Raw genomic sequence first — 14657 nt, 5'->3', positions numbered from 1 at the left:
AGGTCCTGAGTTCGAGTCTCGGTCCGGCACACAGTTTTAATCTGCCAGGAAGTTTCGAATAGGAGCTTATCTGATCTTGAGATTTCTGCTATATCTTCGACTACCGCTTACCCCACAGGTAATAATTTCAAATATTCTCGTGTTATTTGGAATGTGTGAAGTGGGTATAAGATTATTTTCAAATTCACTAAAATTCTTACTGTAACTTCTAGTAGAAGCATTATTTTCACTTTCACGACAGAATAAAAGTATACTATTTAGTTACTACGCGATTACGTGTGGGAGTACAACCCGAGGTCCCGGGATCAACCCCAGAAGGTAATACGAATACCAACTTTGACAGATTCTTGTCATCATGAAAAATGAATTTGCACCATACTTCACACAGCAAGGTAACCAGTAAGTCACTTTTTACCTGGTAGTTCTAGCCTTAAGATTATTGTAACCAATTGTATTTTGGCGTTTTAAGCATTTAAACGGACCAACTGTTTCTTGCACAGTTAGTTAAAGTAATGTTGAAAAATTGTGTAAAATCTCTTCCTTACGATTACTGCTATCCGTAACAGTGACTTGGTAAGCTTTAGTCCAGCAAAGGCTTTCAGATTTATCGATTCATACGTTAGGAATGTTGGAGATACGATTGCATATTTCCCAAAAATGAGACAGAAGGTCTACAGGACGTAGTAAAGCTTCATTACAAGATACAAGGACTGTTAATCAAGTATCCGTGTTACCAATGAAAACTTCATTTGTTTTCAAGAACAAATTATTTGTTTTTAAACATATTCGCCTCTTAGGGATAGTCACTTTCCCAACGTCCTGACCATTTTTAAGCCATAAAAATAAAAAATAGAAATTGTCAAACTCTTCAGAATTTGCACCCGTGTTTCACCGATGACCACATTAGAACTAGATTTTTTACGTGTGAGCCATTTCTTTGTGCTTTGGAACAAAGAGAAACCACAGGGAGTCATGTAAGCTGAATTCTGGAGTGTGACAGCAATTGATACAGATTTTTGGCGATAGCTTCAAATGAATGTGGTAGCGTGTTGTTGTATGAAAATTAAGAATTCTTCTTCGACAAACTGGGCCGTATTTCCAATTAATTTCATGTCGAAGGCGACTTCCCTGGAGTATTGTCCACTGATCGTTTCACTTTCTCTAAAAAGTCTACATGACACCTTTCGCATCCCAAAAAAGAATCGTCGCCAAAACTTTTACCGCCGATGGAATGGTCTTTGCGTTCTTTAAAGCAGTCATCGGGAGCAACCTATTGTTTTGATTGTTGCTTGGCTTCGAGTATACAACGATGAATCTACACCGAAGCGTCGAAGAAACTGGTATGGCGTGCGAATTCAAATACAGAGATATGTAAACAGGCAGAACGCGGCGCTGCGGTCGGCAACGCCTATATAAGACAAGAGTCTGGCGCAGTTTTTAGATCGGTTACTGCTGCTACAATGACAGGTTACCAAGATTTAAGTGAGTTTGAACGTGGTGTTATAGACGGCGTACGAGCGATGGGACACAGCATCTCCTAGTTAGCGTTGAAGAGTGGATTTTCCTGTACGACCATTTCAAGAGTGTGCCGTGAATATTAGAAATCCGGTATAACATCAAATCTCCGACATCGCTGCGGCCGGAAAAATATTCTGGAAGAACGGGACCAACGACGACTGAAGAGAATCGTTGAACGTGACAGAAGTGCAACCCTTCCGCAAATTGATGCAGATTTCAATTGGGCCATCAAAAAGCGTCAGCGTGCGGATCACTCAACTGAAACATCATCGATATGGGCTTTCGGAGCCGAAGGCCCACTCGTGTACCCTTGATGACTGCACGACACGAAGCTTGGGCCCGTCAACACCTACATTTGACTGTTGATGACTGGAAACATGTTGCCTGGTCGGACGAGTCTCGTTTCAAATTGTATCGAGCGGGTGGACGTGTACGGGTATGGAGACAAGCTAATGAATCCATGGACCCTGCATGTCTGCAGATGACTGTTCAAGCTGGTGAAGGCTCTGTAATGGTGTGGGGTGTGAGCGGTCGGAGTGATATGGTACCCCTAATACGTCTAGATACGACTCTGACAGGTGACATGTACGTAAGCATCCTGTGTGATCACCTGCATCCATTCATGTCCATCGTGCATTCCGACGGACTTCGGCATTTCCAGCAGGACCGTGCGGCACCCCACACGTCCAGAATTGCTACAGAGTGGCAGCAGGAACACTCTTCTGAGTTTAAACTCTTTCTGAGTTTAAACTCTTTCTGAGTTTAAACTCTTCTGCTGGCCACCAAACGGTCCAGGCATGAACGTTATTGTGCATATCTGGGATAACTTGCAACGTGCTGTTCAGAAGAGATATCCACTCCCTCGTACTCTTACGGATTTATGGACAGCCCAGTAGGATTTATGGTGTCACTTCTCTCCGCACTACTTCAGACATTAGTCGAGTCCGTGCCACGTCGTGTTGTGGCACTTCTGCGTTCTCGCAGGGGCCCTACACGATATTAGGCAGGTGCACCAGTTTCTTTCCCTCTTCTGTGTAAGTCTCATCGATGATAACTCGACGCAAAAAGTTCTTCGGATCTCGCTTTAATTTCTCCAAACACAGTTTCGGAGTTGAAAATTACACCTGCTCATTGTCCGTCAGCAGTCGCGGCACCCGTCGGGCCGACAATTCTTTCATCAGCGATTTACAACATAAAATAGGAATTGTCGTTCCCGGTGACACACGTGTGGCCTCTGCTACTTCACGTACTTCGGGTCGACGATCTGCGAGAATAATGTTGTGGAGACTGGAGTAACCACACCTGGTGAGCATCCTAGACGATTCTTTGTAAAAAATAAAATTTAAAAAAACCACCTTCGGCAATGTTTAAAGTCATTGAACCAATATATGACTGTTGTCACTATAAACAGCACCCAATTTTAATTTTATCGGGTCACTTGTTTTCACAACCAAAAACAAAAAGCGAATCATTGAGCGATACCAAACATTTTCCACCTTGACGAAACCACGTAAAAACTTACTGATACGGCTGGCAAGTCAAAATTACTTATGAGTTAGTCTCATTGTTTTAGCGGAGTCCGACATAGAGCGGCACACGATCGTAACACCAACTTGCGTTTGCGAAGTCACCTGTCAACATACAGCGATATTTATTGAATCGCTTTCGTATCTGGCCTACAAAGATGTAGGCCAGATTGAGAAGCTCCTAAATCGCAAAGAAACTTTTTCAAAGTATCAGAACCGAAAATATCTTGAACAGCAAAAGGATTACTAGGTGACAATAGCGTTCCCCCTACAGAGAGGGAATAAAAGTATGGGAGTACCAAAATCACATTACCATACCCAAGAAACCCGTTGGCATTCAAAACAGCTTCCAGTCGTCTCGGAATGGATAAATAGGGTCCTATATGGTGTTCAGTGGAATGTTATTCTATTATTTCTGAAAATAGTGGCAGTTTCAGATAACGATGAGGGAGATGGATAGCGATCAGACACCCTATTTTCTAAAGCAGACTACAAAGGCTCAATAATATTGAGATCTGGTTAATGTGTGGACAGGGGAGATACGAGAGTTTATCCTCGTACTCAAAACCAGTCCTGGACGATGCGAACTGTGTGAACAGGGGCCCTGTCATCTTGGAACCCAGCATTACCACCGTGGAACAGATATTGTACCATTGAATGGTCCTAATCAGCTGTAATATTCACCGTATCCTTGGCAACAATGCGAGATTGCAGAGTAACTATAGAGCCCATGGAGTACTACGATGTGGATGCCCAAATCATTACCCAACCCAGCCATGTTTCACTCTTTGGATGTAAAACTCGGCCGGAAGTTGTAAACAGTGTGCAACACGACTCATCCGCCCAAAAGATTTTCTTCCATTGCTCCATAGTCCAGATTTTATGGCTTCGGCGCCACGTTTACGGGCGCTTGCATCAGTGATATGTGGTTTTCGATCTCGCCCTGCGATTCCCTGCTTACGGCGATTCCTTGGTGTTGACGGGTTTCGAGAGTACGGTACTCAGGTCTCTTTATTTTCCGTTAGAATCCTCTTTAATGACCATCTGTTTCGATCACTAAACACATACTTTCGTCGGCGATGTGATTGAACAGATGATGATGCTTTCCCTGTATGCCGCATAAATCTTCGATACCGTATGGCACCTGTTGAAACACCACTCTCTTCGGCGACCTTGGTTACGGAAGCACCCACAATTGCCTACGTTCGCGTTCGCGTAGCTCCGAGATAATGCGCTGACAGCTAGACTGAACACTATTCCTGTCACGACTGACACTGGCAAAGTATTGAGGACATTGCGCCAGGTACCGTTTGTGGTCAAATGCAACAGCGCAACCTACGATTTTGGTTAGCATCTGCCTTTATGTTCAGGCACGTTTTTCTCGCGGTGTTTCTATATTTTCACCCAACTCCTGTATAGCTCGAAGGAAATAACATTGATACAGTGCGGTGGCGAGGCGGCAATGCTACCAACGTGCAACCAGCTACGCTTGATATGGCTCTGCGTGTACCAAGAAAACAGACAACACAGCTAGCGCATAACGATAGCGTAAGAACCACGATTGACTGGCGACTGGTCCCTATCATTCGACTTGCTGAAATGTCAATCGCATTTAAATGAAAGTATAGCCTCTGCACAGGCTTCGAAACCACTATGCGGAGTTCTGGAGTAGTTCTTGTTGGTGATCAGAAGATGCAGTTGGTCGGCATACAGGATTCTACACATACTCTGTAGAGATCCCCTTGCATTCCACCCTCCCCCAAATTAATTTTAACTGCGAGGAAGTCATTTGTCAGCGCAGTTGGGTCGTCCGCAGTGAGGATGTTGACCACCAGAGTGGTCTACTTCCATAAAGTTACTGTGATTGTACTGGCTAGCACTTTCTCTCCAGACTAATGTGCGGCGGAATCAATATACAAAAAAACAGAATTAACCCGTGAAGAGCACATTCTTCCAGGAGTCGGCAGAAGAAAGTTCTTATCCACATGAGTGTTTTTTGAGTTATTGCATGTTACATATTAGTTAAATTAAACAGTTTGTATTTTATCTGGCGGTACAAATGGAATTACTTGTTATTAGCTTGTGGTACGTTCAAAAACACAACAGATTATATAATCAAACTGATCATTGTGAAAATGAGGATTAACATTTTCTTCCGCAGACCCATAATACAATCTCCACAACTAACGGGAGCGCCTCTAAAGCCGAGACCAGGGCACACAGTGCCAAATCGGCAGTCGAAACATCCTGATAGCTGCAATGTAGCGGACGATAGCCACGCTGAAATTCCGTGCCCCGTCTAGATTTACTGATTGGATGCTTTACGTACCACACAGTATTGTTTACAAGTAGCGCAACTTACTGTTTTTGGTCTCCGTCATAAACTATTTTACACCCAATAAAAAGTGAAGTGTTATCTGCCTGTAACATGGTTGCGCAGTAGCCACATCTATCATAAAGTGTCAGTAATGAGAGGCTGATCCTGAAATGTACATTTGTGGGGACAGTGTGGGAAAGCAAATCTAAAATAGGACAAACACTCAAATAGCATTTCTGGTGTATGTTAGAATAAATTTATATTTGATAAAGTGTCATCACGTTACATGGGTAAAACTTAGTAAAAACTACTGGCACTGCGTCTTGTTCCACCCACGGATGTGGAATACAGTAGTGTATTGAGACTGACGTATCAGACGATAAAGGTACGCACGAAATTAATAAGCTTTTACAAATTTGTGGATAGAAGGTACACTTAGATGAGTGCTAGTTGTGTTGATTTGCGAACAAGGGTCGTCTGCAGATCAATTATTTCCATGATTGCCACAGCTTTTAAACACTTAGTTGCACGGAGGAGAGCAAACTTGGAATAATAGGCACACGCTTTTTCGCTTACATCCTGGTTGGCTTGGGGCGTCCGCAGACCCGTTGCTTTTTTTTAAACACCGCGCCAGTCAGTATCTTTACGTAAGTACATGCGAGATAGTTCCGCATGAGGCGTGAATGACCTTGTGAGTCTAGTCGTACAGGAATGACTGATAGAGGTTAAATAATGCAAACGGTGTGTGCGTTTTTTTCTTTTTTTTTTTTTCTTTTCTTAAATGTGATCAGCCCAATCGGTATTTCGTCATTGAGCTAACCGGACAATAATTTTCATTAAAACGTTAAGTCGATGTCATAGTAAACTCGCTGTTGAGCTGTAGCATGTTTGAAGTAAAACTACGTGGGCGTAGTGTTAAAATGGAATTTTTCAGCATGTTATCGTAGGTCATACATTGGCCGTTTATTAATAGCCAGCAGCGACGTACCGCCAGGCTGGCAGTGTGCCGGTGGTCCGCATCAGCTGTAGTCTTGCACACGAGTGCTCAGATATAATGAAGCCTCATCTTCGTAAGTATATGACGGTGCCGATGCACTCATTTAATGCTTGAAAATTGCTTTACAAAATACGGGTCACTTCACTTATCGTTCTGCTCGTAAATGCATGCTTGTACAGCGTCTCATTTTCCCGCAAAATTAAGTGCCAGCGTCTGTGGTGTCACTGCTTTGATGTTTTATTTTGATTATGTCGAGAAGTGGTGCAGTTGTTAGGACATAGCGTTATTTTAGAGATTTAGTTTTCGCGCATTTAATCACTGTCATTGGTGACACTGGAAATGTCAAATGTGCAATTTATAATAGTTACAGTGCCCAAGCGTGGACGACTTAAATTAAAATAACTTGTACCCGATTATCGAAATACACTTAAAACAAACAATGAAGAAGTTTGGACAGCTTTAACTGGAAACAATGAACACACAATTTGTAGGTGAATCTCAAACAAAAAACAGAAAAATTATAGTTTACATATATTTTATTTTTTCTCGAATCACTGATGGTTTTACGTAATACTTCATATATGAAAATAATTACATGCCTTGGAGAATACCGTCTGTGGGATTTGATCTCGCCAAACCGCAAAACACTCTGTATATCTCGCCAGAGAAGACATGACAGAAGTGCTTAATCGTCACCATTTTCAGATTAACATCTGCGCAATAAATGTGTCCGAAAGTGTGTGTTCGCGCTAAAGCAACATCCAGAGAGGAGAGCGTATTTTGTTTTACTTCTGGAAACGACATCATCTTTTATGCTGAATAGGAATCTAGTTGAAAAATTGGCTGCCCATGTTTGTTTATCAAAACTTTGCAGTTCTTCTCCGGATTCGGACTTACTCGAAAGCACGTGTTCTTTGTGTTACGGGAAGTAACCGAGTATTATTAATATTGCCTGTGTACTGGAATTTTTTTTCGTTGTAGTCACAGGCACCAATTACTGTGCAAGGCCTTATTCTTGCAAAACTGTTTTCACAGCTTTTGCCCTCCAGACATACAATTGTCAACGTTTTGTGAGTACACCTTGGCATAACACAGAAAATACGGTCTGGCCTGGGGTTCAGTAGTGCTTTACTGAAACTTTGAAGAAATATACTGTCACTTTCTCTTAAACACGTAAGAACGGTACGTGTATTTAAATCATATGTAAAGAAACTGAGGCAGTTGCCGAGACGTTGTGAATTGGAACTGTGTATGGAAACAGTAGTTACTGAACTTAAAAAGTCAAGAGCGCAATGTTATTAGCTTGAACAATAATTATCCCAGACGTGTGTAAAATGGAATGGTGAAGTTTCTTCAGTCGTGGTGGCAGGACATGGATGATGATAAGTATTTCTTTCGTACGGTATGTAAATCTTTTACCGTCGTGCAGTTCGTTACAGATTTTGATCAGAGACGTACTGGGTCCCAAAGCTTCCGTTATGGTACAATTATCAAATAGCAATGCTCAGAAAGACTCCAGTATGAAGTTTTTCTAGTATCTAAATGTCGTTAGTAGTAGCGAAACCCAAAAGTGCCTTGTCAACAGAACACCTCTTAACAAAGTAAATACAGTGGTTGCACAAAAATATGGAAACTCCGCACGCTGTTCTGTTTGACCACGAACGGCACCTTTGCAGTGTCCTCAATACGAAGCAATTGTCAATCGCGACAAGAATAGTGTTCTGCATAGTTGTAAGCGCATTACTCTGATGAGCCAGAACATTATGACCACCGACCTACTATCGATATAAACCCGTCAAGGCGATAGCAGCGTGACCTGGCGAGGATTGACTGCTAGTCAAGACATGCGCGAGGTGAATGTACACTGATCAGTCAGAACATTATGATCACCTACCTAATAGCCGATATGTCCATCTCAGCGCGGCATAGAAGCAGTGAGGCCTTGCTAGGTCGTTGGAGGGAGGTGGCACCACACAAGTCACATTGTCCCTTAAACTCCGGATAGGAGAGCAGTGAGCTCTGACGCCACCTTCAGTCACATCCCAAATGTGTTGGATTCGGTCCAGATCTGGCGAGCTGGGGGCCACCACATCAAAGGAACTCGCCACTGTGTTTCTCGAACCGTGTCAGCACACTGAAAAATGTCCTTCTGACATGGTGCATTATCTTACTGAAAACTGGCACTGCAATCGGGAAACGTGGTCGTCATGAAGGTGGAGTACGTGGTCTGCAACCAGTGTAAGATACCCCTTGGCTCTCATGGTCCCTTGCACAAGCTTCACTGGACTCATGGATGCCCACATGAATGTTCCCAAGAGCGAAATGGAGCCGCTGCCAGGTTGTCTCTGTTCCGCGGTACAGGTGTCTGGGAACTGTTTCCCTGGAAGCTGACTGATTCGGGCCCTCCCATCGGCATGATGAAGGAGGTATCGGGATTCATCAGTCCGTGCAACGCTCTGCCAGTGCACCAACGTCCAATGCCGATAGTCACGTGCCCACTTAAGTCATAATTGCTAATGTTGTGGTGTTAACATTGGCACATGCATAGGTCGTTGGCTGTGGAGAACCATCTTTAGGAGTGTTTGGTGCACTGTCTGTCCAGACACACTTGTACTCTGCTCAGCATTAAAGTCAGATGTTCGTTCTGTCACAGTTCGTCATCTGTCATGATTTACTAGTCTGCCCAGCCTACAACGTCCGTCATCTGTAATGAGCAGTGGCTGCCCAACCCCACAACGTCTGGACGTGGTTTCACATTGGATTCACCACGTGTCGAAGACACTTATCACAGCACTCCTCAAACACCCGACAAGTCGTGCAGTTTCTGAAGTGCTCGTGCAGAGCCTCCAGGCTATCACAATCTGCCCTTGGTCAAACTCGGATAGATAGCGCGCCTTCCCCATTCTACACACAGTTGGCACGCTCGCTGATACTACATGCACCATGCATGTGTTTGACTAGCAGTCATTCCTCTCCAGGTGACACTGCTATCGCCTGGTCGGGTTTATATCGACAGTAGGTCGGAGTGGAGATGGAGAGAGGGTGGGACACAATGGTAAAGGTGCGGTAACAGGCTGGGAGTGGAGAGAAAGGGGGCCAGCCGTTGTGGCCAATTGGTTCTAGGTGCTTCAGTCTGGAACCGTGCGACCGCTGTGGTCGCAGATTCGAATCCTGCCTCTGGCATGGATGTGTGTGATGTCCTTAGGTTGGTTCGGTATAAGTAGTTCTAAGTTCTAGGGGACTGATAACCTCAGAAGTTAAGTCCCATAGTGCTCAGAGCCATTTGAACCATTTGAAGGGGAACTCTAGGGAGTGGGGTGCATGGAGTTGGCGGATGGTGTACAGGGTGCGATGATCAGTATAGTATCAGTGAGTGTGCTGTGCATGTGTGGTGTCGGGAAGGTGGTCTATCTGACATAGACAGAGGGCAAATTGTGACGTCATGGAGGCGCGGCACAAGTATTTTGGAAATGCGCGACTTGTCGGGCGTTAGACGAGAGCTGTCGTTAGTGTCTTCGTCATGTGATGTTGGATGTTGTAGACTGGGCAGACTAGTAAAACAGGACAGGCAGTGAACCATGGCGGAACTACATCTGACTTTAATGCTTGGCAGAGTATGAGTGTATGTGACCGTACAGTGCACCGAGCACTCCTAATGATCGATCTCCACAGCCGATGACCCATGCATGTGCCAATGTTAACACCATGAAATCGGCAAATGAGCATGTGACCATCGGTACTGGACGTTGGCACACTGGCAGAGTGCTGCGTGATCTGATGAATTCCAGTACCTTCTTCATCATGCCGATGGGAGGGTGCGAATCCGTCATCTTTCAGGTGAACAGCTGCTAGACATCTGTATGGCGGGACTGAGGCAAGCTGGTGGCAGCTTCGTTATTCTCTGGGGAACAATCAGTGGGGGCATCCATGGGTCCAGTGAAGCTCGTGCAAGGCACCGTGACGACCATGGAGTATCGTACACTGATTGCACACCATGTACATACTGTGATGACGATCATGTTTCCTGATTGATGTGCCATTTTTCAACAAGATAATGCGCCATGTCACAAGATGAGGAGTGTGATGGAGTGGTTCGAGGAACACAGTGGCGGGTTCCAGTTAGTATGCTGCCCCCCCCCCCCCCCCCCCCCCCCCCAGCTTGCCAAATATGAACCCGATCGAACACATTTGGGATTTGATTGAACGTGGCATAAGAGCTCATTGCCCTCTCTGCATAATTTACGGTAATTAGTCGACTTGCGTGTGCAGACGTGGTGCCAACTCTCCAGCGACCTACTGAGGCCTCATTGCTTCTGTGCCACGATGCGTCGCCACTGTTACCCATGCCAAATGTGGACATACTGGCTGTTAGGTAGGTAGTCGTAATGTTCTGACCAATCAGTGTATTTCGGAGAAAAGTGGACATGTATGTGGACAAATTGTTGGTGGTAGCATGGTGGGTACTTCCATAACCAAGGTAGCCGATATGTTTGGTGTTTCATGAGGCAAGATTTATGTAACATACAAGGGAAATGGGAAACATCATTCACAAAGTCGCAACACAGACAAAAGTGTGTGTTGAGTTACGGTGACGCAGTCACTGACGAGGATTGTGAAGGAAAATTAGAGGATGACAGCTGAAAACGTCACTGTGAACTGAATATCAGCACCAAAACAACACAAAGGATCTCCATGAGCTGGTAATTGCAGGGGGAGATGGAATTCCAAAACCACACATCACTGGTGACTGTAACAGGAAAATGTTGTGCCGAAGGTATAAAACCTGGACTGGGGAGCAATGGAAGAAAATCATGTGGTCGCATTAATGTGTTTCCAACTTTTGGCCCAGATTAAGTTTCAAAGAGTGAAACGTGGCATGGGTCGGGTGATGATTTTGGGTATCCATATCATGGTATTCCATGGGCCCCATGGTTGCTCTGCAAGGTTGCATTATTGCCAACTGTTATATGACCATTTTAGCTGATGAGGTCCACTCATGGTATATTGCTGCTTCACAAATGGTGATGCTGTGTTCCAAGGTGACAGGACCTCCGTTCATACAGTTTTCATCATCCAGGAGTGGTTCTGTGAGCACGTGGATGAATTATTGTATCTACCCTGGGCACCACAGTCATCAGATCTCAACATTATTGAGCATTTGTGGTCTGTTAGTTGATCACAATATTTTTGCACCTGGAAGGGGGACACTTCGTCCAGCTTATCATGAGTCAGCACGTGATCGGACTTGAAAGTATATGCACAGTTGACCTGAAAGCATTGATTGTGCCAGGAATTTTCATTAGTCAGAACTGTACTTGTTTACTGTAACATTGCTGCATGTTTTTGATAGTGGCCAAGTGCAATAATATTGTGGTTGAGCAGTACTCTGGAGAGAAAGGAGTGTGATTACTGTCCATCTCCATCATCACCACTTGCCACAATTTAACTGGAAGAATGGCATAAGATTCCATTGAAAACCATACAGGACCTGTATTTATGCATTCAGACGCAACTGGATGATGTTTGAATGGCAACAGTTTTCCTACACCATATTATGCGTGGTAATGTGTTTTTGGTGTTTCCATATTTTTGTTCACTCCCAGTATATTGTTCCAGGAACTATGCTGTCTAGAAATTATCTTGTGCTTCAGATACAAAAGTATAAAATGTGATAATTGTTATGGTTTGTTGGTTGTTTCTGGGAAGGAGATCCGACAGCGAGGTCATCGGTCTTATTGGATTAGGGAAGGACGGGGAAGGAAGTCGGCCGTGCCCTTTGAAAGGAACCATCCTGGCATTTGCCTGGAGCGATTTAGGGAAATCACGGAAAACCTAAATCACGATGGCCGGACGCGAGATTGAACCGTCGTCCTCCCGATTGCGAGTCCAGTGTCTAACCACTGCGCCACCTCGCTCGATAATTGTTATGGATTATTTCACTGCACTGCATTGCATCTGGCACATAACTGACACCATTTTTACATTAAGCTCTTGTGCTACAGTAAAACAGTTTGTGACGGAAATGGCAAAGCTCCGTATGCTATCTCAAACTTACACCATAGCGGTATTATCGAGAAATTATTGCTTATCTTGTGTAGTATTAGCACAGGATTATTTTGGCTACAATTAGAGTAACAAGTCAGTTGGAGAGAGTGAGTGGGGGGGGAGATTAATTGGGAATTGCCAAAGAGAAATGTTACTATCAAGCTGCATGATGAAATCTTCTATAAGTGATGTAATTTGTTCTCTGCAGTGCTGGTTATGTTTGTGTTACTGGGACAATTTATTTCATCTTATATCTTCACAGCTTTAACTTTGTCTGATGTACCATTTGTTGCCCATTCCACTCCGTCACAGTGGACTGAAATTCACTAGTAGCAATGTTCAATTACTTACATGGGCATCCATATTTAGGGTATTCCATGGATTCATTAAATCACTTCAAGTGGATGCCAGGATGACTTTTAAAAAAAGACCATATTTGATTTCCTGTTTCATCATTATCAGTCTGACGTTCAACTCTGTTTGTAAAATGTCCTTCCACTCACTTTGTCTCATATCCACATATGCGCACAAGAGCTTGAGACACTCTCCCTCTCCTCTCCTCTCTGTCTGTGCATCCTTCCCCCCTCCCCTGGCCCTTCCCTGCCCCTGGCCTTTCCCCCTTGCCTGGCTCTCCCCACTCATCCTCCCCACTAAGTATGGTTAAATATTCATTTCTTACTATTAGTTCCTAATTTCAAACTACATTGTTTTGGACCCACTACCTCCTGGTTTTGATAGTTTACCCAGTGATATAAAATGTCTGACAGACAGCGAAGTAAAATTTGGAAACAAACTGAAAAAGTTTGTCCATGACAACTTCTGTTCTGTAGAAGTGTTTCCTTTGTAATGTGTAAAAGGTGGTGGGCAGAAATTACTAACTTACATCTGCATGTTTATTAATAATAATAAAATAATAATAATAAGAATAATAATAATGGAAATGAATTCCCATGCTTCTTGACAGAGCATAGGGGAATGATGCGGGAGATCTGCACCGCCGTTCTAGGCGAGGTCCTAATGGAGGTGGTTTACCGTTGTCTTCTTCTGACCATAATGGGGATGGATGATGATGATGATGATAACGCCCAGTCATCTCGGGTTAGGTGAAAATCCCTGACCCCGCCAGGAATCGAACCTGGGACCCCAGGCTAGGGAAGCGAGAACACTACTGCGAAACCACGTGCTGCGGACAATAATAATAATACAAAAAACTTATAAGTGTGCATCATGTAGCCATATTTACAAATTGTGTGCATGCAACTGCTCTGTGAATACATTCGTCATGAACTTCGGGAAGTAAGGCTAATGCAGAATTTGTGGGATAAACAAGCATGACACATCAAATTTTGTGATCATCATTGTCATCAAAATTTGTTATGATTTTCTAATATTAGGTCCTGACATATTTCTGAGCAGTGTAAGCTGAACATACTGTACTGTACTTCGGAAAAGAACCGACAGATTGGTGAAAGATTTAAAGATATCCAAAAGCTTTTTATTTTTCTTGAAAATGGGGTTATAAAGCAATGTGATGTTCATGTAACAGACTGTTTCTCTGACTGTTAAAATAATCAGTGGCACATTGAAACATACATTTTCTTCTCTCCAACCTCTCCTCTTTCCCCTGCACTGTTCTCATCCCTTGCTCTACACTTTTCTCTCTGCCCCTTCACTCCTAACCACAACCTCTCCTTACCCTTCGAACCTCTCTCCCTCCCTCCCCTCCCAACCACACCCCCACCCTCCCTACCCAGTCACGTGCCTTCCTTTTGCCGTCCCCTTACCTCCCAGCAGTTCGCCATCGTCTTACCTTCCTCCCTTTCCCCCTCCTGTACCTCTCAATCTCTCCCTCCCATCCTCTCCCCTCCATTGCTTCCCTCCCCTCCATCGCATCATGGCCCTGCCTACTCTCCTTTCCCCCTTTTCCTATCTAGCTGTTCCCTATTGGTCAGCCCCCACTTCCAAACACCCACACACATTGAACATCTCAGTGCTGCCGTCTCCTCCATCCTCCTCCCCCATCAGCTACTATCTTAGCAAGTAGCCCCCAACCTATCGCCTTTTCTTTAGGTATTAATTAAGGCAGTAAATTATTTAACTGAGTCTTTAACCAGCAAGGATTTGTGTGTATATTGTCATCTAGACAGCTTAATCTTCAGTTTTTAAAAAACTGTAGAACTGATTTTAGTTGATTTACTATTCCACTGTCACTTCACTCAGTACGGGCACAGCGAACCATCTCAGCTGAGATCTT

The 14657-nt window shown here is 44.0% G+C and overlaps 1 protein-coding gene across 3 annotated transcripts in view; it reads left to right on the top strand.

The window, feature by feature from the left end:
• The window catches only part of LOC124556793 (SRSF protein kinase 3), a 383958-nt gene that overhangs the window by 121265 nt on the left and 248036 nt on the right, over positions 1 to 14657 (top strand). Inside the window, exon 1 of one of the 3 annotated variants that reach the window (XM_047130804.1) lies at positions 6326 to 6431. The exons of the other annotated variants lie outside the window; for them this stretch is intronic. The gene's annotated coding sequence lies outside the window, so the exon portion shown is untranslated. Of the gene's footprint in view, positions 1 to 6325; positions 6432 to 14657 lie in introns of those variants that run through there. 3 annotated transcript variants of the gene reach the window in all.

The sequence above is a fragment of the Schistocerca americana genome, chromosome X, assembly GCF_021461395.2.
Source record: "Schistocerca americana isolate TAMUIC-IGC-003095 chromosome X, iqSchAmer2.1, whole genome shotgun sequence".
In the NCBI taxonomy this organism is placed as follows: Eukaryota; Metazoa; Arthropoda; class Insecta; order Orthoptera; family Acrididae; genus Schistocerca; species Schistocerca americana.
Note: the sequence above shows the minus strand (reverse complement) of the source record. Positions and strands in the feature narration are given on the sequence as shown.